Source organism: Lethenteron reissneri, chromosome 41 (genome assembly GCF_015708825.2).
Source record: "Lethenteron reissneri isolate LAM-NWPU_2019-01 chromosome 41, ASM1570882v1, whole genome shotgun sequence".
Taxonomy (NCBI): domain Eukaryota; kingdom Metazoa; phylum Chordata; class Hyperoartia; order Petromyzontiformes; family Petromyzontidae; genus Lethenteron; species Lethenteron reissneri.
This window is the reverse complement of record NC_083819.1, coordinates 1,371,091-1,391,542: the sequence shown is the minus strand read 5'-3', so window position 1 is coordinate 1,391,542 and position 20,452 is coordinate 1,371,091. Positions and strand designations below refer to the sequence as shown.

At 49.0% G+C, this 20,452-nt stretch overlaps 1 protein-coding gene across 1 annotated transcript in view; it reads right to left on the bottom strand.

Moving 5' to 3' along the window:
• LOC133352571 (neuroblast differentiation-associated protein AHNAK-like) overlaps nt 1-18,950 on the bottom strand; it is a 70,750-nt gene extending 51,800 nt beyond the window's left edge. Inside the window, 3 exon segments of the mRNA XM_061568300.1 lie at nt 16,241-16,371; nt 18,345-18,483; nt 18,825-18,950. The gene's annotated coding sequence lies outside the window, so the exon portion shown is untranslated.
• Nucleotides 18,951-20,452: the final 1,502 nt, after the last annotated feature.

Here is a 20,452-nt window from a genome sequence, read left to right as displayed (position 1 = left end):
CACCCCATGTGGTCAGCGTAAACAGCGGACCAGAATGCCCACTTGACACAAACATAATGAATGTGCAACTCCACGAAAATAAAGCACGTTTTTCGCATTTACATTGAGTTGCAAAACCACTGTTGGATGAACACATCCCCATGCTGCGTTGTTCACGGGGATTGTTGGACCATACCTCACCACGCCCGTCTCTGTGCAAGTTGGTCAATTGGAGGCGGGAGGTCCCGGTCCTGCCCAGATATCACTCGCCACTGACACTATAGCCGTGGCAGGGAATCTAACTTGGGTCACTGTGTTCATAGCGCAGTGTGCTAATGACTGCGCCATAGCTCCACCCCGTGGCTTTGCATTACAGTTGGCTAATGTTTGTTGTATTCTATTCGATTGCAAAGATAATGAAGGGTTAGCACAGGAAGATGTGGGCATTGTGGTAGATAGCGCATGTTGGTGATGGATGTGATACAGAAGGTCGCCCGTTCACATCAACAATAGAAGGTATGCTGCTACAAGTTATATATAAATATACAGCTATGGCATGTGAACAGGACAAACAAGATCAGCTCCAAATAACAGTCAATTGACCAGTGTGGTGAAGTATGGTCAAAATCCCCAAGGCCAACAGGCATAGGGTGACCTTCATCCAGCAGTGGATAGACAAAGGAGCTGCACAAGACAGAACTCCACACCACGTTACTTTTAAGCCACTGCAAAAAATGAGTCAATCGGTTGTCGTCCGAGTGGGAACTTCCCACTTTCCAATCCCGACCCCGCGCCCTCCTCTGTCAGCGTCCAGATCCACAAGCAGAAGGCAGCGTGTTAACAGAGTGGCGATGCAAGCCCGGGGGAGTTGCGGGACCCTAACCGCCCGGGCACTCGCCATCCCGCCGACCCTCCTCCGCCGAGTAGGGAACAAGCGCGAGATGTGCGCCGCTCCGCTCAAGCCAACAGCCTTTTCCACACCCGCCCACGCGCACTCCGCCACGCCACCCCCAGGCCCCCCGCCAGGTGATCCCATACCCTCTGCGGAGGGCAGAATGGAATGTTATAACTTTGGCGAGCTACGATTTTCATTTCATTCCTACAAATCTCACTTGCGAGCGCTAAAATGGAGAGCGCCCTCGCCTGAGATGCGGTGCGGAAGTGGTTTCGCACGACGGAGTTCACGATCCGGAGGTCGCCGGCGTCGATTTGATCTCCCGGCAGCGGCAGTTGAAATGGGTAACGGCAAAGTCGGTCTATCGGCAGGTGGCGCGTGGTGGGGACAGTTGTGGGTACTTCCGCATCTTCTACAGCCCCCCAAAGTCTAGTGGAGGCCAATCCACCAGCCATGGTTTAAGCGAGACACTGCAGGGATGCCCCGTTAACTTGCGGGTGTTTAGGCAAGTTCAGGGAGGGGTTGGTAGTTGTTTTTGTTGTTGCTGCTGTTACGTTTGTGTAAAGCGTGGAAGCTCTGGGTTTTTTCCCCCCTTTCAAACCTCCACCAATTTTCCATCCCGTCAGACCGAGCGCAAAACTATAAATCCATTGTTTGTTTATACTCGAATGGTTCGTGCTATAAAAAGGGCGAGTGGGTTTTTGTTTCCCCATTTCCATTTTCTATTGCAGACTGAGGTTACAAATCCCACAGAGCCGTAAAACCACCGGGGCGTGTGCGTGATGCCGCACACGCCCCTCGCTCGCACACCACCGTGCCCGAGACTTCCGGCCAAACCCGGGAGAGAGTCCCGTACGATCACGCGTCCCCTGCGCCCCAAGCCGCAGCCACCATTTCAGCTCTACGCAAACACCCCCCCCCCCTCCCAGCTATCTTCTAAACACAGGAAAGGGATTTTTGAATGGGTTGCTAGGACCTAATTTTCCCCATTTAAAGATAAAAAGGTGGGAGGGGTGGGAGAGTGGTGGAGCAGTGGTTAGCACAGTGCGCTCGTGAACCCTGCACATTCGTTAGCGGGTGACATCTTGAGCAGTACTGGATGCCCCCGGCCACCTGCAACACCTTCACCAACCCTCACCGTTACAAATGTGGTGAAGTATGGTCAGACAATTCCCAGTGCTTACAGGCGTGGGGTGGCCTCCATCCAGCAGTCGACTGACGACAAAGGGGACCTGGGCGAGATAAAGAGCTTCATCCGATTTTCTCGCCGAGCGCGACCCACGGGAAGGAAGCTGCCGCGCGCTCCAACAGGGCCCTCTCTGTTCGCCGAAATGGGAACTTGAAACGTTCACCACACACGCAGCCGCCGGTGTGATTCGAGTGGGTCTGCCCCCCCCCACCCCCCTTCCCCCCGGTGGTGCTGCCTGCACCAGTGGGCACTCATTGCCTGGTAATTTTGCCACTTGATAACAATGGGATGCATTGAACGAGGACAAAAAAACACACAAGAGGTCTAGAATTAATTGCAGGTCAAGGTGACTGGGCAGACCTCAGGATTTTGTAAATGCTGGAACACAGCCCAGGTTATCTTACAGCGAGATGAGTGTACCAACCTCTAATCCCACACTTGGGATAGATAAATAAATGTGGTTCGTTACCCCCCTCTTGTTCGTACGACGAATGAGGGCGACACATACGTTGGTGTCGAGTGGACGATAAAAGTGGTGGCATTGTACCACCCGTGCCCTGTTCATGTCCCACACAACTTCTTCCCACGCACACAAGCACACAAGCGTACACATGCACAAGCAGCTGCGCTCGCCGTTCCTCTGCACAGTCAAGGGCCAGTGTGCGTGTACGACTCGCCGCTGTGCATTCCCGCTGGGCTTCTCTCTCGGTGGCATTCGCTATCATCCGATGCCAGGATTTCTGTCCCCCTGCCCCAACCAGTTCCAACTTGTAATTCTTTCATGCCGCATCCAAAGGGTTACCCGAGGGGGGCCTTTCATACTTCTGTGGTTAACCACCCCAGCACATCGGTCCCCCCTGCACCCCACCCTCATCACGTGGGTTGTCCCCCCCCCCCCGACTCCCCAGACACCACACCCACTCCGAACACTTTGGCCAAATAAACTGCCACCACCGCTGCCCCATTACGAATCGTGATACAATTTCCTTTTGCAGTGTCTCAATCGGATGACCCTCGATTGCAAATCTGGGCGACCGGCACGACAGTACGTTGCGGCGATGAGGAAAGTTGGCACATCACTTGCTCGCTTAATCCCAACCCGTGGCACGTTTAGGTCACATCCATTCCCCGACGTTTCCAAACACGCTGCCCCTAATCTACGCTCTCACGACAACCAAACCCATTCCCACCAACGCTCTTTTCCGCTCACCCTCTCCGCAATGTGCAATTGGCAAAACCGTGGCTTTTCTCAATGGGTAGCGACATTTCACCGCTGTTATTTCCAAGGACAATGAGATGCCCATTTAGACCTCGGAAAGGCTCCGTGCACTATCATCACACCGCATTACCGGCTGGATGCAAATTACGCCATGAAATTGCTTAAAATTGCCATGAGAGCAATGCACAATTGTGGTTTTACGAGCTTCAAATGTCAAATACTCTGTGGGTAAAAAAAGGAGAGCCCGTGGGTTGTGCGTGGTTGTTCTTACAAAGGTTCTGCTGGCCGTACAATGCCGTGTCAACGGTGACCAAAGCTGGAGATGATGTTTCGTGTCTAAATGGACAGCTGCATACATGGGCTTCAACCAAACTAAATGCACCGGTGCTGGTGGGCTGCGTGCCAAACGCGTAAACACTGGCACGGGAAATGCTCACCATTCAAAACGAATGTACCACTGCCCATTTCAGTGACACTCTTCAAAGGCACATCGCATCACTCGCTCTGAAACCGTGAAAACAATATCCCTTTTGTACATCGGCGTTACCGCCGTGAAAAAGCGTGTGCTTTTGGAGTGCGACAAAGGCGTTGTACACAAACGCACATTCGCCCTACTGGGTTGTGTTTTTGCAGTTTCGGATGCATATATTGATATTTTACAACTGGGCTCAACTCAAAGTCCCCCCCCACCCCCTCAAAAGGAGATATCCAAGGCAGCATGCAACACAAAAACAAAGCCAAAATAAACACATTCCGAATCCCAGCTCCCAAATCATTTTGTGCACAGATGGCCCCAGCTGCAGCTGACATGCATAACGTCTCGTTAAATTGTTTTCGTTTCGTTAAGGTAAATGGGAAAAAGTAGATATTAATATAAAATCCCATTCATGGCGTTTATGGGGCACCAGATTGATTCCTCACCCCCGCGGCCACTTCGTTGTGGTGAGGGGGGGTGCTGTGAGTTGGTCCGGGAAAGAGGGCGGAGGAGAGAGAACCAAGTCTGTACGTGCATTGGAGTAGCGTGGTAGATTGATGGAAACGTAATTTGCTTTCTGTACAAAGTCCCCACAGTATATACATTTCAGGACAACTCAGAATGTTTACAAGTGTGTATCAAAACTTTACACGGTTGTTATAATAAGCCTGGGAAAGGCACGTCAATGCTACACCTCCCATCTCCATGTGGGACCCATGGATACCTTCAAGTACACAGACACGCGCACACGTGGCGGAGCCAGCAAAGCGGAGAGACGAAGCAGTCTCACAGTGACTGACGGGAGATACATTGCAGACGCACGCAAATGCTCTGATCGCTCAAACCAGCGTAGAGATTCTTGTATGCAAGCAATGAAGTGATATATAACACAATTTGAAGGCCTTTATAAATCCACTGGTGGATGAACGTCTGCCAATGCCTTTCAGTCATGGGGGTTGTTTGGTCATTCTCGTCACTATACTGGTTTACTGGTTGATTATACTTCACGATGACAATCAATGCAGTGTGCTTTTTAAAATGTAAATAATTTACACGTCTCTGTCATTCCCGCACCCCCGATTCGGGCGTTTGGCTACGTGCGGTGCGAAAGAAGTTCAACATACATACAATCCACTGCTGGACCGAGGCCTTCTCACACCGTATGACCATGATGGTCGGTGTAGGTTGACGGGGGAGGGGGGCTGCTTCAGTTATCACTTGAGACTGATGTGATCTATGGCCAGGCAGCCAACTAAGGTCGCAGTGGTTTCTAGTGGAGTGTGATCACTGAACCCGATACCTCGTATACACTCAACGTCTTATTTATAGCCTTTAACATTCACACAGTCGAAGCACTGCGCCCTGCTAATGTAACCTTCGTGATTACCCAATAAGTTGGCAAAGCTGAACATCCACATCTCTCGGAATTTGCTCTTCAACTCAACAGCAGCAAGAACCTCAACCACCCAGCCCCCTCTCACGTCCCTTCGCTAATATTTGTCCGACTCCAATCCTCTCTTCCCTCCCCGTCCCTTGCCTATTCCTGGGAGGAGAATGTGACAACAGATGTCACCCCGAGCGCACGAGTGGGGCCATCGGCACCAATCGTGGACGTTCGTCTGGACGGCCCCATTTTGTTCCACATGGAAGAAGCTCGAATTTACAGATCCGTGCCACAGTGGCGGAGTTGCTCGTGGCGGAGTTGCCCGTGGCGGAGTTGCCCGTGGCTGAGTTGCCCGTGGCTGAGTTGCCCGTGGCGGAGTTGCCCGTGGCGGAGTTGCCCGTGGCGGAGTTGCCCGTGGCGGAGTTGCCCGTGGCGGAGTTGCCCGTGGCGGAGTTGCCCGTGGCGGAGTTGCCCGTCGTGTGGCAGTGCGGTGTTTTCACACGGCCACGCCCCAGGCCCTTTGGCTGACTGTGTTTGTTTTTAAGTTCTCACCAGAACAATAATAATGGTAGAAACTTACTGGGGGGGGTGCGGGGCGAGAACCAAAATGAAAAAAAACGCACGAAAAAAATCGAGTGAATATTTTAAACATCCTCTTTCAAACGTACACTTTCTGCGCATTTGTGTTTGTGCGCGCAACGTTTGCAGAAACGTCGCCGGCGCGCACGTTTGTACCGCGTTGCTGCTAAAATAAAACCTCAATCGTACTTCTAAAGTCGACACTTAAGTTCGGCTTGCGCTTCAGTGGCATCCATTAAGCTGGTCGTGCTGCACACTGGGACCGTCACGGAGCAAGTTGGATGTGACATTGTGCTGTTTTGCACTGCATTGTACTAATTAGGCTTTCGTGAAATTGCTAAATTGTATATAGTTTATCGAAGAGGTATGTTCACATGCATTACTTTTTGTAAAAAAAAAACGACTCCTAAAAAGTTAATATTCACCCTGGTAACTTATTTTTAGGACGCTTAAACTATCCTGCAAGCCGTTATAGACCCCGCAAGTCGTTTAGATGTTATCTCCCTCGCCTGGAATGCAGCAGGTTATAGGGGGGGGGGGGGTGATCCCGCCAATGATATCATCCATTTCCTCGATGAGCTACCATGTGTGGCCAGGTCACCTCTGAAAATATAGCTCAGTGCGCTTTAGCTGCTAAATAAAACAAATAGTTCACGTATCCATTAAGAATGCCCCTTCCGAAAACATTACTTGCAATATTTGACTCGCACAGCATGATGAGGCCTTCAATCAGCATCTGACTGACAAAGGGCTGCCATATGCTAAACCCAAATGGCTTTTGTTAGTGAAGAGACTTAGGTTATGCAAGATATTATTGCATTTCTAAGTGTGCCGAGTTAATAGTGTTACGTGATGGGAGCTTAATATATATTTAAAAAGACACATCACATGTTCATATTTAATACACCCAAATATTTTCGGCGAACTGCAATTCCAAAAGGAAATTGAAAAGCAAACCACGCAGCATCTTCTAGATATTTGTGGCCATATTCACACTTTCAGAGAAACAAAGAGAATGAAAACGAACCACTTGCATCTGCTGTGTGACCAGACATGGTCTTCTCAACGGCATTTGGGCAACTATCTTAGTTCTCGCACCATTGGCAGGATTCTGGCAATGATTTGGGGCGGTTTTTCCCTACCTACAAATCTTAGTAATAACATTAACCTATTACTTTTCCAGCGCTGTAAATAATGTAGATTGATGTTTCAAATTTGTCGCTTTTCGATTTTTCATAATCTACAGCCTTACACAAACAACCTTCAATACAATTCATATTTGAAGACGGGTCAGCCCTAGGGCTGAAGTCTCGTTATGAGACTGTGTCTTTATTTGATGTATATATATAAACAATTATATTGTGAGGCACATCGACGTTTGCTGCATGTTGCAACATTGCAGAACAAGTGCGGGCACTTCAGCGGCAGGCTAAGTGACAGAGCCAACCGAACGTTCGTGACATTTGTACGCGCTTCTGGTGTCATCTGGCCCTACACCAATGGGGACTAGGCTCTAAAGAAAGCCGTCTCGGGTGTGGGCCAATCAACTTCAAGGACAGTGCATATTATCATCCTTATCAGAGTTGCTTCTTTTTGTTTGCTTTTTTGACTACTTGTGTTGTGGTCATTGCAAACATGATGCCTTGAATAAAGGTGTCAGTTTTGTACCAGTTAAAAGGGTAAAAACCTACTATTATATTTTGCCACTGGTAAAAGAGATCTCATAGTGTTCGTGACATCATTTCATAAAGAAAAATCCACAGGGATAATTTACAGAAAGAGCACCAAGACATAACTCTATAAATCCACATCGGTATCAATCAAGTACATCATGCAAGTTAGCTTTAGACAGTTTCCAGACCTGCTTGGAATGGGAGAAGTTTTTGTATTCTATATTTTCTAAAGCTCATTTCAAAACACAACCTGGCTATGCTGAGAATGCTCTGTTGTTGCCAATTGACCCGCACTCCTAATGGCAAGCGTTTTTAGGCAACAGAAAAGCGGTGTGAAAATGTGAACAGTCATGAGCAGATATTCTATCTGCAGCGAATATATCCCTGCACTGCGCACGAGGAATTGAAAAAATGTCCACGAGGGCGATTGGGCCCAAATGAGGCAGCTGTGTCCGTTGCTCACAGGCTCTCCATTGGGCCACTTTGGTTCAATGATTTCATTCCCATGGCCACCCGGTAAAGCTGTGGAACATTACCAAAGTGCATTGTAACGCAAAAAAAAATACGACGGTAAAACTTATGTTATCCGCGAACCACTAATAAGGCAGTTTCTGTGAAAACGACTATTATCCACACTGAATTGCAATTGCATTGTTTTTGCTGTATTGTGTTACAGACTAAAGTCCTGGTTACAGACAGCGTGTTTCATCAGGTGCTGCTGAAATAATATTTACATTAAGTCCATCAAATGCGACGATCGGGCAGAATCTATTTCATCGCCAAATTTCTGGCCCAGTTTTGACTTTCAGCGTCTCATCAGGAAGGTACGGCTGTCAAAAAAAGATGCTGCTCGGTTGCCTGATGTCACGTACAGTAAGGGGCCCTCCCTTTGATACCGTGAGGTCTGTTCAGCGCAGTGGAGCAAAATTGTACAAGACATTACATTACCGTGGCTTGTTCGATGGCAACGTGATGTCATTAAGCGTGCAAGTTAAATAAATGTAATGCAATTGAGCTGCTTGACACAGATTGCTGCAGCTCAACCAGACAGGTTAGGGCTGGACAGTACAGACCAGTTCTGTCACCCCACACCGACAAGGTGTGGTGTTGTCTGCGCCATACCAAGGGAGGATTAACTACTGTACCAGTGGTGGGTCAAGCACACAGACACGTGCGGGAGTGTCTGGGAGTGTTCCGTTTACAAATCCGCGTGTCTGTACCCGCAAGTTAAATGCAGACACCGCAGCGGTACCGACCGCGGTTGTAGCGCGGTGATGGCACGCTGCGCTATAAACCCGGCCACCCAAGTTCGACTCCTGGCCACGACAAACATTGATGGTAATTGATGTTTGGAACGGTCCTTGGTTGGCTTGATCAACCCGTGCTGGCCAGCACGACAAAGTACGGTCAATGAACCCAATGGCCAATATGACATGTGGGAAACCTTCGTCCATTCGTGGATTGAGGACGGCAGGAAACGGGTGATCTACCGTGCTCTAAAAGAAAACAAATATATGATCGGCAAGGATTCGGGCAATTGCCCTGCTTCATAACACACGTGCCAGAAATGTCACCTATTATATCTTTGTTTCTGTAAGGCCACAGTGTTACCACCAAATTGTGTAATATTATATTTCTTGAAAACGTGTACCATTCAACCAACAGAGGCTACAGACAAAATGGGTGGTTGAGACTCAGTGTGGAATGTGGACATGCTGGAATGTGCTATCTGCTACTGGCTTCGATGTGTTATCCCAATGCCGAAGCAACACAAATCAAGGCATTCTGGGAGATCCGATACACATTCCTCTGGGACACCCTTATATAACAAAAACAACTAAATTCACCCTCATATGCAAATGAAGCATAAAGTGTACAACTGAATGCAAACTTTGATGAGAGGCAGAACTCGGCAGCAGCACTTGGTATGCTAGAACTTTGCTGGCTTTAAATTTGTGTTGCCAAGTTAAGTCCAATTTGTGGTTTGTTAAAAACTTGACCATGTTTGGCCTTTTATCTGTATTTGGCTATACCTGACAGTTTCTAGCATGAATACATATTTTTACGAGTATTAATGTTCGGGTCAAGTTTCTACGCATGAAGTTGCCGGGAGAAACTATATCTGGGCGGCAGGAAAAAAACTTTAATTCCTTTTGTGTGGTTGGATTTCAATTTCCTGGCTTGTACATCAGATAATAAATATAGCACGCCATGCCAAGTGATGGACAGCTATTGAATTCCATAATTTTTCGGTGGGCATGATCATCGTCTTGGTATTCCCATGCACCCTATGGTTAAAAAGGAACCCGGCTCCTGAACGACTAACAACAACATGGAGTGTTCTTCTTAAGGCGTGTGTAAAGCGAGTGCACACAAGCCTTTGTGTGGAAAACAAGTTTGCAAAGATGTAAGAGACATCCATGCACCAACACACTCACAAATGCGGAGTATATTTACTGCAAGTCTGCTCTTATTTTAAAATGGGTTTGCAGGGGGGGGGGGGGGGCGGGGAAACAACTAATTGCTGCACTTTTCCAAATGTCAGGCAAGGAAGCCGATAGCTATGGAATTTAAAATTCAGAATGTTTATGCGACCCATGTCTGAGGCCTGTGGGAGGGCTTCCTGAAGTTTTTTTAATGTCGAGAACCAATGTTATTTATTTATTTATTCTATATCAAAAATTCACTTTGTAAAGGTTGGGGTGCAACTCTGGGGTCTTGCTTGCTCCCACCATTGCTGGCGGAAGGGCCTCCACTGGAGGGGGCTCTAGAGCGGCCCTCTAGAGGGGAAGTTTGGCCTCCCTCTTCCACGCTGGTCAGACATCCTGGAAGAGCTGGCAGGAGTATCCACGCTTTCCCCCACACCACGCAACTTGCCAATCAACTACATGCGGTGTTGCCCCAATTAATCTTCTGGTTGGACAGAGGCAGGGGAATTGAATAACACTTGCACCGCTGTACTCATCTGCCACGCCGGGAGATCAATCCGGCAACTTTGAGATTACAAATCCAATGTGACAACCATTATACCACGGCAGTATCCCTCCCTCCTCCTCCTCCTCTCCATAGTATGTGAATACAGTGCTCTTTGCTGTCTTGCCAAGCTAACTTCACTTACCGCAGCGACAGGCAAATGGGCACCGCACACCAATGTCGGCAGAAAGCTTGAACCTCCGGTTAAGCATGGTTGGCTACGTACTGTGCGAAAAAAGTTCTATATACATACATATGTAGTGACATACAATCGGTCACGTAGCAGCACAGCGCGGGCTGCTGGCAGGGGAGGGGAGCGCCAGCTCACAGCAGCCCTGACGGACAGCAGGCCACGTGATAGACCCGAGGGATGTTCGGGAAAGGTCACGTACGGAAGGGTCACAACGAGAACCCGCTAGACGGTTCCAGAAGGGAGCATGGCCGATGGCGGAGCCAGGCCACGTGACAGTACAAGAGGGGCTCCGGCAGGGGAGCTCGGGGCTGTCGTTTGGAGTGGGGGGATCCCCGTTGTGCTGCTGGGGTCTTCACCGTCTCGGCGTCGCCAGTCAGGCAGCCTACCAGCTGTCCTTACTGGGAGCCGTAGTTACCAAGTGTTACCATCATGCCGTGTTAATAATCAAGAGTGCCTCCTACTCGTAGTGTCTCTACACATACACAGAAACAAGCACACAGCCAACAATCTCGAATTCCAAGGCTTATCTCTATCTCTGGAACCAGCACCCCAACCCAATCCGCGAAGAAGCAACGACGGATTGCATTATAATAAATTACTCTTCGGTACTCATTATACATTCTGGAATGCACTAACGTGTGAAAATGTATTCATTGCGAGGTGTAAGTCCCATTTTTTTATGCTGGCGGGTTTGGGATGCATAAAATGGCATTCCATGTGGATACTGGATTTATTTTACATTTCAAATGCTATAATGTACTGTCTGTACATATGCATATGAATAAGTCTACTGGTAGGTGGGTGGCGGTGAGGTAAAGTGTGGACACTCACACCTTTTCCCGCACCCCCGATCGGCACGGGTGGCGACGTACGGCGCGAAAGAGGTTCACACATACAGTGCGTACGCCCAAGACGTCTTGGCCATTGTGGAAGAGTGAGCGGCACCTCCGAGAGGGGCTTCTCGCCATCAGTCGGCGTAAGAAATTGTTAGGGCTGCACGAGGTACTCGCAGACTTTACCGCAAATGTGGCTCTGCACCTGCAATTTTTTTTTCCTCCACCGCCGATATTTTACGACGCAGCCATGGAAAGTGATTACAAACACTTGACGCCAATGCGGGGACAGCTGATGAATTACATTGCCCGTGTAAATCTAGAGCTGGAAAACACAATTCCCTTAGGTGGGGGTTTGGGGGGCGGGGGTTGCGTGCTGGGGTGGGGGGGGTCTCCATGAATCTATCACTTGCGCACGGCTTTGTCAGCCGGGACACCGAGGATGTGCCCCCGTTGGGGGCGAACCGCTCACGCAATGCCCAAGTTGGAACGTGCGGGAGACTCATCAATGGGCACCGACGACGAGGGTCTGGTGACCGCGGTGTTGTTCTTGTGCAAGAGCGTCAGGAACGCAGGATGCTTCAAGCGAACGGAATGATTTGGGTCATGACAACCTCGCACGCCAGCTCATCCTGTGGCCTTGCCATAGATATATCTTATCCGCCGCGGTGGTGTTTACAAGAATGTTCAAGTATACAAAAGTACATGACAAATTGACTGCCCGCATCATAGCAAGTAAGACGAATACGCCAAATGCATGGCATACCTGAAGAACATATCTTACTCCTTCGTGCGGTGTGCGGTACACTAGCAGGGCATTTACAGGGGATCTTTTCCTGAACGTTTAATCTAAAGAAGTCTCTGTTAATTATTCATATGTCTCACGGACGTATTTCTTGTCAAGTCAAACTTATCGCTCTCTGGTCTTGCAATGCTGCACACATCTCGCCAGCAAAGGAATACAACGAATTGTCTTGAAGGGCCAACTAATTAGCCCTTCAAGACATTTCTCTCAATCCCATCTGCAGATCTCATCCTGCAATGCCGGATGAATCATGTTTAATTAAAGCCACTGATTTTCATAAATCCAACAACTTGTTTTCAATCAGGGATATTTTTTTCATTTTACTGCATTTCATCGTTCTCGTTCTGCTGAGGTTCAACCGATTATCAAAATATATTTGCTTTCAGGTCTGGAATTATAATCTGGCATTATAATCATCTATTTTAAAAACTCCTGCATAAGATTGTAAAATGGCACAAACACTATACTTGGTATTTTATTTCAAAGACCCCGCACAAAATAACAATGTTACGTCCATCCACATTTTAAACCGCACTAAAATCTGTTCACTGTCCAACGTTTTCAAACTCTGAAGCATAACTATTTACGTAGCTAAGGGGGGATTATTGATGCTCCGATATACACGTGTAAACACACGTGCAGCTATGCAGTCAGGACATGACTTGACCAAACTCACGAAATAAATAGTTCGCAATAGGTTTAGTTCATTCCAGAAAGGTCTTTAGCTGAGCCATGGCGCCGCGTACACTATGTGCAGTTTACATTTTTGTCCACGTTACATAATTTAGAAAATTTGAGCACAACACGAGCTCATTGTGAGAGGCCAGGGCTGTAGGCGGGGGGACGAGCGAGGAGGCTCGCCACAGTCTGTCACTACCACCACCAACAACACACCACCACCAAACCACCAACACACCACCACCACCACCACCAACACACCACCACCACCACACCACCCCACCACCAACACACCACCACCACCAACACACCACCACCACCACACCACCCCACCACCAACACACCACCACCACCAACACACCACCAACACCCCACCACCACCAACACGCCACCACCACCACCACGCCACCACCACCACCAACACACCACCACCACCACCAACACACCACCACCACCACACACACACCACCACCACCACACACACACCACCAACACACCACCACCACCACACCACCAACACACCACCACCACCACACCACCAACACAACCAACACACCAGCACCACCAACACACCAGCACCACCAACACCCCACCACCACCAACACACCACCACCACCAACACACCACCAACACCACACCACCACCACCACACCACCAACACACCACCACCACCACACCACCACACACACACCACCAACACACCACCACCACTACACCACCAGCACACCACCACCACCAACACACCACCACCACCAACACACCACCAACACACCACCACCAACACACCACCACCACCAACACACCACCACCAGCACAAACACACCACCAACACACCACCAACACACCACCAACACACCACCAACACACCACCAACACAACGCCGTGCACCACGCAGAAGTGAGGGGGGGGGGGGCGGACGGGGGTGGTCATCGCAGCCGAAACTGACGGCGTGTTTACACGATCCTTAAAGCGGACATGCGAAGCGCCTCTTCACTGTGCAAACACGAACTCTCAGAGAATTCCAAGCAGCAAGTCGCCCGTTTCCATTATACAAAATGAAAAAAAAAGAACATTGTGGTGGCATTTTGGCGAAAAGGGAGCCCCCCGCGTTCTTCACATGCCCTTTTGCAGGCATTCAACTGCCATTCTGAGCGCACTTTGTGGACATCCGCCACTGCAGAATGTGCTCTTGTTCGGTCTCTCGCTTGCTACACAAGCCACAAGCACGAGTCACAACCTCAAGACATTTTCAGGACACAGTCATAACGGCCGCTATTGCAGATGCAACTGTAAACTCAGAATTCAGTAGCCCATGAATCACGCCGTTCATGGGAAATGGGTTCACTCATTCTTGCCCCGAATTTTTTTTTTGCCTCTTGTCTGTCCATCAAATCTGCCTGTCCGCCTACTTACTTTTCCAGATTTTTATATTTATTTCCCTTTGAAAATGTGTTTTTATCTTCTAAACGTTCTGCATGCTTGGGCCTCGTTTTGGCAAGCAGGTTCGATTTTAATGCCACCCAATCCACCCTGCATTGCTCCCTCACCCGGACTTTCTCAAAAAGTCGTATGTCCTCCGCCACCCATGCCACGCCCTGGCCTCGTAGCAGATGCCCTGCAACGACTTCACGCCGCTACTGTTGAGGCGTCGCTTTGCTGCTATACGTGGCCACCGTGCCACGCGGCAAACCCATTTCACCGAGGGCAGGGTATAAAAAGGTCGCATATCCGACCGCCACGTAGCCACTGTGACCAATCAATAGACCAATTAACAGACAAATTAACAGACAAATTAACAGACAAATTAACAGACCAATTAACCGAGTGCCGAGGAAATTGTGTCCGTGCCCGTGTCTGCGATGTCCACCACGACGGTTACCGAATGAAAGCGGCAGCCCGCGCGCAGGCGAAGCGCAACTCAGGGTCGTCCCCATCGCCGGCGATCGTGACTTGCACAGCAGAGGTCCTGAAATGTTACTCTCCATTGAATTCCCTTTGCTTTAAACAAAAATGTTGTTTGGGGAATATTTCTGGTCCTATCATGCAAACTGCATAGCGATGCACGTACGTCACAGTGTTACTTCGGAGCAGTTTCTCAAGTTGAAAGCAGTTTGCACTTTATTTTTGTCTCGTAACCTATTTGCACGCCGTGCAATGTCATTGTCTACAGACGTTCGCGTATCTGACCGATGTCTCACACATCCGCCGAAATCAGAGACCCCGGCTAAATCAGAGATGCGACATTGTTACTGTACAGCGATCGTTCTCGGCCCCACACAAGAGGTCACTGTCGAGCTCCATTCTAAACAAAAAACGAAAATGCAACCTTATTCGCCAAATTCATTCCTTTGTTTTTACTTCGCAACCGCATTTTATCTGTTGCCATTCCACAGCCGACTTCGCAGAAATGTTTACATTTTTTCTGCTGCTGCTGCTTCTGAGCGAAGTTGTGTATCTGCAAGTCAGTTCCAGCAGCATAAATCAGCAGCAGCGAGTACACCCAAACTACAGATGTATTCTGCTTAAAGTAACTTACACCTCCAGTTGGTCCAAGAGAGATTCTCAGTGATCGCGAACATCAGCGCTGAGTGATATCTCAACAGCTCTCTGGTTTTAGCCTTCAGCATGCAGCGCCACACTGACCAGCGTGGGGAAGTAGGGCAACCCCCACACCCGCCTAACCCTCGCCCCAAGCTATCGGGATTTTTTTACCAGCTGTGGGAATAAAAACAAATCTCTAAACTAGCCATCTTGCCTATATTGCAAAATGTATTTATGGTAACACTTTTATTAAAAATGGGGGGGAAAAATCTCTGCGGAAAGAATGAATCAAGAGTGTCTAGAAGGTAGATGGTGCATGCACCACACCTCTTCATTAGCAGACTTAAATGCTTCTTCTTTCGTATGGCTGCTGATGTAGGCTCAGAGCAATAACCTCAGTTTCACATTCAAGCCCAGATAGACGCGTCAGGAGCAGCGAAGTGCCACATCGCTGTGATGCCTCCTTCGTGTTTGTGGATCGGGGTGTTGCGTCGTGAAACGTCGTTAGGTCTGTTCTGGATGACCACCAGTCGCAAACTGCTACTGGAGCGTTTTAAATGTTCCATTTGTGAATGCTGCCATATAGTGATGAGCCAACGCCCAGTTAATGTCCCTGGGCTCCACATTGAACCCGCACCCACCTTACACCACACCTACAATCACCACTTCTCCACTCTCCACCGCCTCTGAAGCCACTGAACAACTCCCTCCACACCCCCATCCAAAGCATACAACTCAACTCTCTTCACTCCACTCCCACCCACCCGCCCGCCCCCTAGCGCACTGCGACCTGAGCACATGTGGCAAGTATGCGTGCAGCTTACCGTGCTGGGGGGGCTTTTCTCTCCCCCTCCCCTTCTCTCGCTTGCTGCAGGCAGCACTCTTGGGAGGGAGGAGGCGGATCGGAGCGTCTGGCAAACAAACGAAGGAAGGAGGAGGAGGCAGCGGCCCCGAGCTGCGAGGAGGGGGAGGAGGGAGTACATCGGTACGTGTCAGGACTCACGGTCGAACGTACAACTTGTTTTTTTTTTTAGATGGAAACCACGTGTAACAAAAAAAATGTCCACGCCCCAGCAATGCAATGCTACGGAAGCGTCGTCTTTTTGTTGTTAATAAACTCGCTCAAATCCCGAATAAAACTGTAACTTCGATAGCACGCGTCAAAAGCTGTTTATCCTACCCCCCTCCATCGATAAGCCTGACCACAAATATGTTGTGTTTCTGAATGGTCTTACACAAACATGAAGACCCACGTGCAGGGAGTGGCCGGGGAGACTCCTGTGTAATGGTCTGGGAGTCTGAATCACCCCGCTGAATTTGAGCAGTTCTAGATTTTTGTCACAGAATATATGCCGTCGTTTCACTCCGATGTATATTTACTTAATTGCAATAACTTTATTTCATTGGTTTTACGTTTAGTAATTTGGTGGCCCAAACCACTCCTGCCAATGGGACTATACCGACCTCTGAGTTCTCACAAGTTAAACAAAGTCAACTTAACGTGGTCTTTATTAACTTATTAACTCATCATCAGACATGATCAATCCACTGCAAGATGATGGCCTCCCCAAGCTACCAGAATTTCGCACGATTCAGCCACAGAATAATTAAACGAGTACAATACACGCGGCCTTTGATAACCCCGTTGGACCTCGCCTATTATCCCCTATGCGATGTTTAGCCAACAATAAATGTAACTGATACAGGAATACGCCTGCGATATAAGTACTGTACGGTGAATTCGATATCCCCCCACTCTATAGCTGTATGCATGGGGAATTAACTTATCAAGTTACTTGATATTAATATTTTAAGGCTTTAAACTACTTTCGGCAATTACGTGCCTTTCAATTGCATTAAAAATGCATTAATGTTTACCCAACTAAACAACTTACCTGTCCTTTGGCCTATACTCTTAACGAGTAGCCTCTATAGCCTGCACAAGACGACACTATTTACGCATTGCATTCACGCAAACACAAACATTTGCCGTACGGGGACATATTTACCGGGCAGGATAGAATTACACAGATAAGCTGCACATTGGCACGTGGTGCTCAAAGCAGGACGCCTCAGGGCAGGTAACGCTATACAGGTGAGAAGAGAGCCACACACCTGTTCATCCAACACGCCCCACCCGACTCCCCTGACACTTGGGATGCAACCTGTGTAACGTCCCTTCTCTACACCCCTCCATGCGTGCGAGACTAAGACTAATCATCCAAAGTATCCACGGAAAGAATCGCCGTTCCGTCTCACTCGTTTTTAAAGAGGTCCCTGCATTGGATTGGGTGGGGAGGGAGGCATATTTGGCCACTTCCTTCGAGGAATATGGAAAGACTTCCCCCGCCACGATAATATGGAATTCACATCACTGACAGAATTGTGATGAACGCTAATCGACTTGCCTTGAGAGCAACTGATTCTTTCATCTGTCTGCTGGCCGCTCTGGGCGTTACCAGCCTCCCCTTGTGCGCGCGCGGGTTTTCTCCGGGATCTCTCCGGTCCCCCTTTGCGACTAAACAATCCGTCCCACGACACTCATCCTGAACAGCTGTGGCCAGACATCGGTGGGTGCAAAAGCCCCTTTTCCTGAACACGAGTCGTGAGACTCAGCGAGACTCGCCTAGGTAACTGAAATGACATTACGCTAATTACGAGGAAGCCTAAGGTATCACTGGTATACAGAACAGCAACCGCATTTTCAATTGACTTTTGACAGCTGCCTTAGCGCGCACATCCCAACAAATATAACAAGCGAGCCAACGTATCTCAAGCAACTTGTAAACAACAACAACAACAACAGCAAAGGGTTGCATCTGATAGGGAGATGTCTTTCGGCTTATAAGCACGAGGCAAGCCCGCCAGAAGATGTCCAAATGTGCAGTGTCCCGCGTCCAGGTGGTTGGTCGTGCGTGGATAAGATACCTCGCGCTCTCGCCGTGGTGGTGGTGGAGAGGGCGAGGCGAGAAATTGACGCAGCGACGACGACTCGGGACACGGACGCCGCGGGCTGATGCCCCCCCCAGCAGCACCACCTCCGGCGAAGTGGCGAGAAGTGTCTGCGCTGCGTTATTTGCGATAGAATTATTACGAAGCGTTAGAGGGGTCTGTGGCTACGACTGAGCAAGCATTTACATGTTCAAACAGACACACACTTTTGTTTAGATTTTTAGCACAGAATAACAACGCACGTACGGTATAGAATAATAGAACTGCGCAGTCGCCACTTGCTTTACTTATTTATAGCGCCGTCAGCAGCAGCAGCATCAGCAGGGATATAGAGAGAGCATAACGTGGCAAGCGGCAGAAAGTGAAGTTGAGAGAGTGGTGGGGAGGAGGGGAACGAGAAGGGAGGTGGGAGAGGGAAGGAGTGAGCAGGCAACAGACTTGAGGAGCTCCGCTTACTCGACGCAGAGCGAAACTTCACGCGAGAAGAGTGGACCGTCGCTTCTGTGTGGCTTTAAGAGAGCCACGAACGCAAGACAGACGACGATGCCCCACACTCACCCAACACCCACGCCACTTCCTCGCTTCGGAGCGGGGCTGGGTGTGGCTCGGAGTCTTTTTTTTTCTATTTTTCACTTGGTGCAGGGAGTGGATGAATGGGGTTGTGGGGATGGGTGAGTTGGGGGAGCAGGGTTGTGTTGGTGGTGGTGGTTGGGGTGGGGTGGGGGAGGATGTTGGGGGTGGAGAGAGTTGGCGAGGCGTGGTGGTGGTTGTGGTTGTGATGAGAGATTCAGGGCTGGGCTTGCTGCGAGACCTCGGGCTGAGGAGTCCTGTTTTGGGTGACTCAGACGAAGTGTTTTTATTCAATCACGGGTTGCTGTGCACAGGGCCCAAAGGTCCCAAAACGCCACGCGGACAGCAGCAAACGGCACTGTTGAAGGTGTAAAAGATGGGAGCGTAACACGTTTTCTTGAATTTAGTAATGTTGATGAGGACTTTGGTAAATTCACGTTGCGAGGAAATTCCAAAGTGGAGCCGTGTTAGGGAGGAGACAGAAAAGGAAGCATCGTGACCTGCAGCAGTGTGATGGATGGACACTGTGGATGGGATGATGATGCAGTCAGCCTGGTAGACTAAGTCCTGAACACGGTTGGGGGGGGGGGATGAGTGACGTTCGTGGGAAAAGTAACCATCGTAGCAGCGATAGAAAAGTAGAACGCGGCGGATTTTACGTAAGATTGTATTTCTTGTATTCACATTCCTATTGTGCTGTTGGTGTCAGGCCATGTATGTTGAACTTCTGTCGCACCGTACGTAGCCAACCGTGCTAATATCGGAGGTGCGGGGAAGTGACCACGAGGTGCATCACCCCGTGTTGATGAATGGCCTGCAGACACAGGTTTTTTAAAAATCCTTTATATTAAGTTCGCGTGCTTGCTTGCGTGCTTGCTTGCTTGCTTAGGACCGTGCAAATCTTTCGGTCGTTTTTTAACCCACTTCCCGTGATCCAATCGAGCTGACATTTTCCACACAGACTCGTTGTGCCAGACAATTATTGTTCGTGAAAAAAAATTCCCAAAATTTTACACTTTTTAGGCAAAAAAAATTTATTTTACATATATTCAAATAGAACGCATTCATGGCTTTGGCTGAACGTCAGAGTGTAAGAGCCCAGAGCGTAACCCCTCCACAGGCCGTGGTGGAGTAGCGCAGTTGGTAGCGCCCTCGCTTCCCATGCCAAAGGTCGCGGGATCGATCCCCGCGTCCTCCACAGGCGAATATATTTTTTAATCCTTTATATTAAGTTCACTTGCTTGCGTGCTTGCTTACGACCGTGCAAATCTTTCGGTCGTGTTTTAACCCACTTCCCGTGATCCAATCGAGCTGACATTTTGCACACATACTCTTTGTGCGTGACAATGTATTTTCGTGAATTTTTTTTCCCAAAATTTTACACTTTTTAGGAAAAAATCAATTATATTTAATTACCAATTGCTTAATGGTGGCAGGCAATCATCTGACCCATAGGTGGCAGCCATCTCAAGCCAGAGGACGAGAGGACTCTAGCCGCCACGCATATAAAGGAT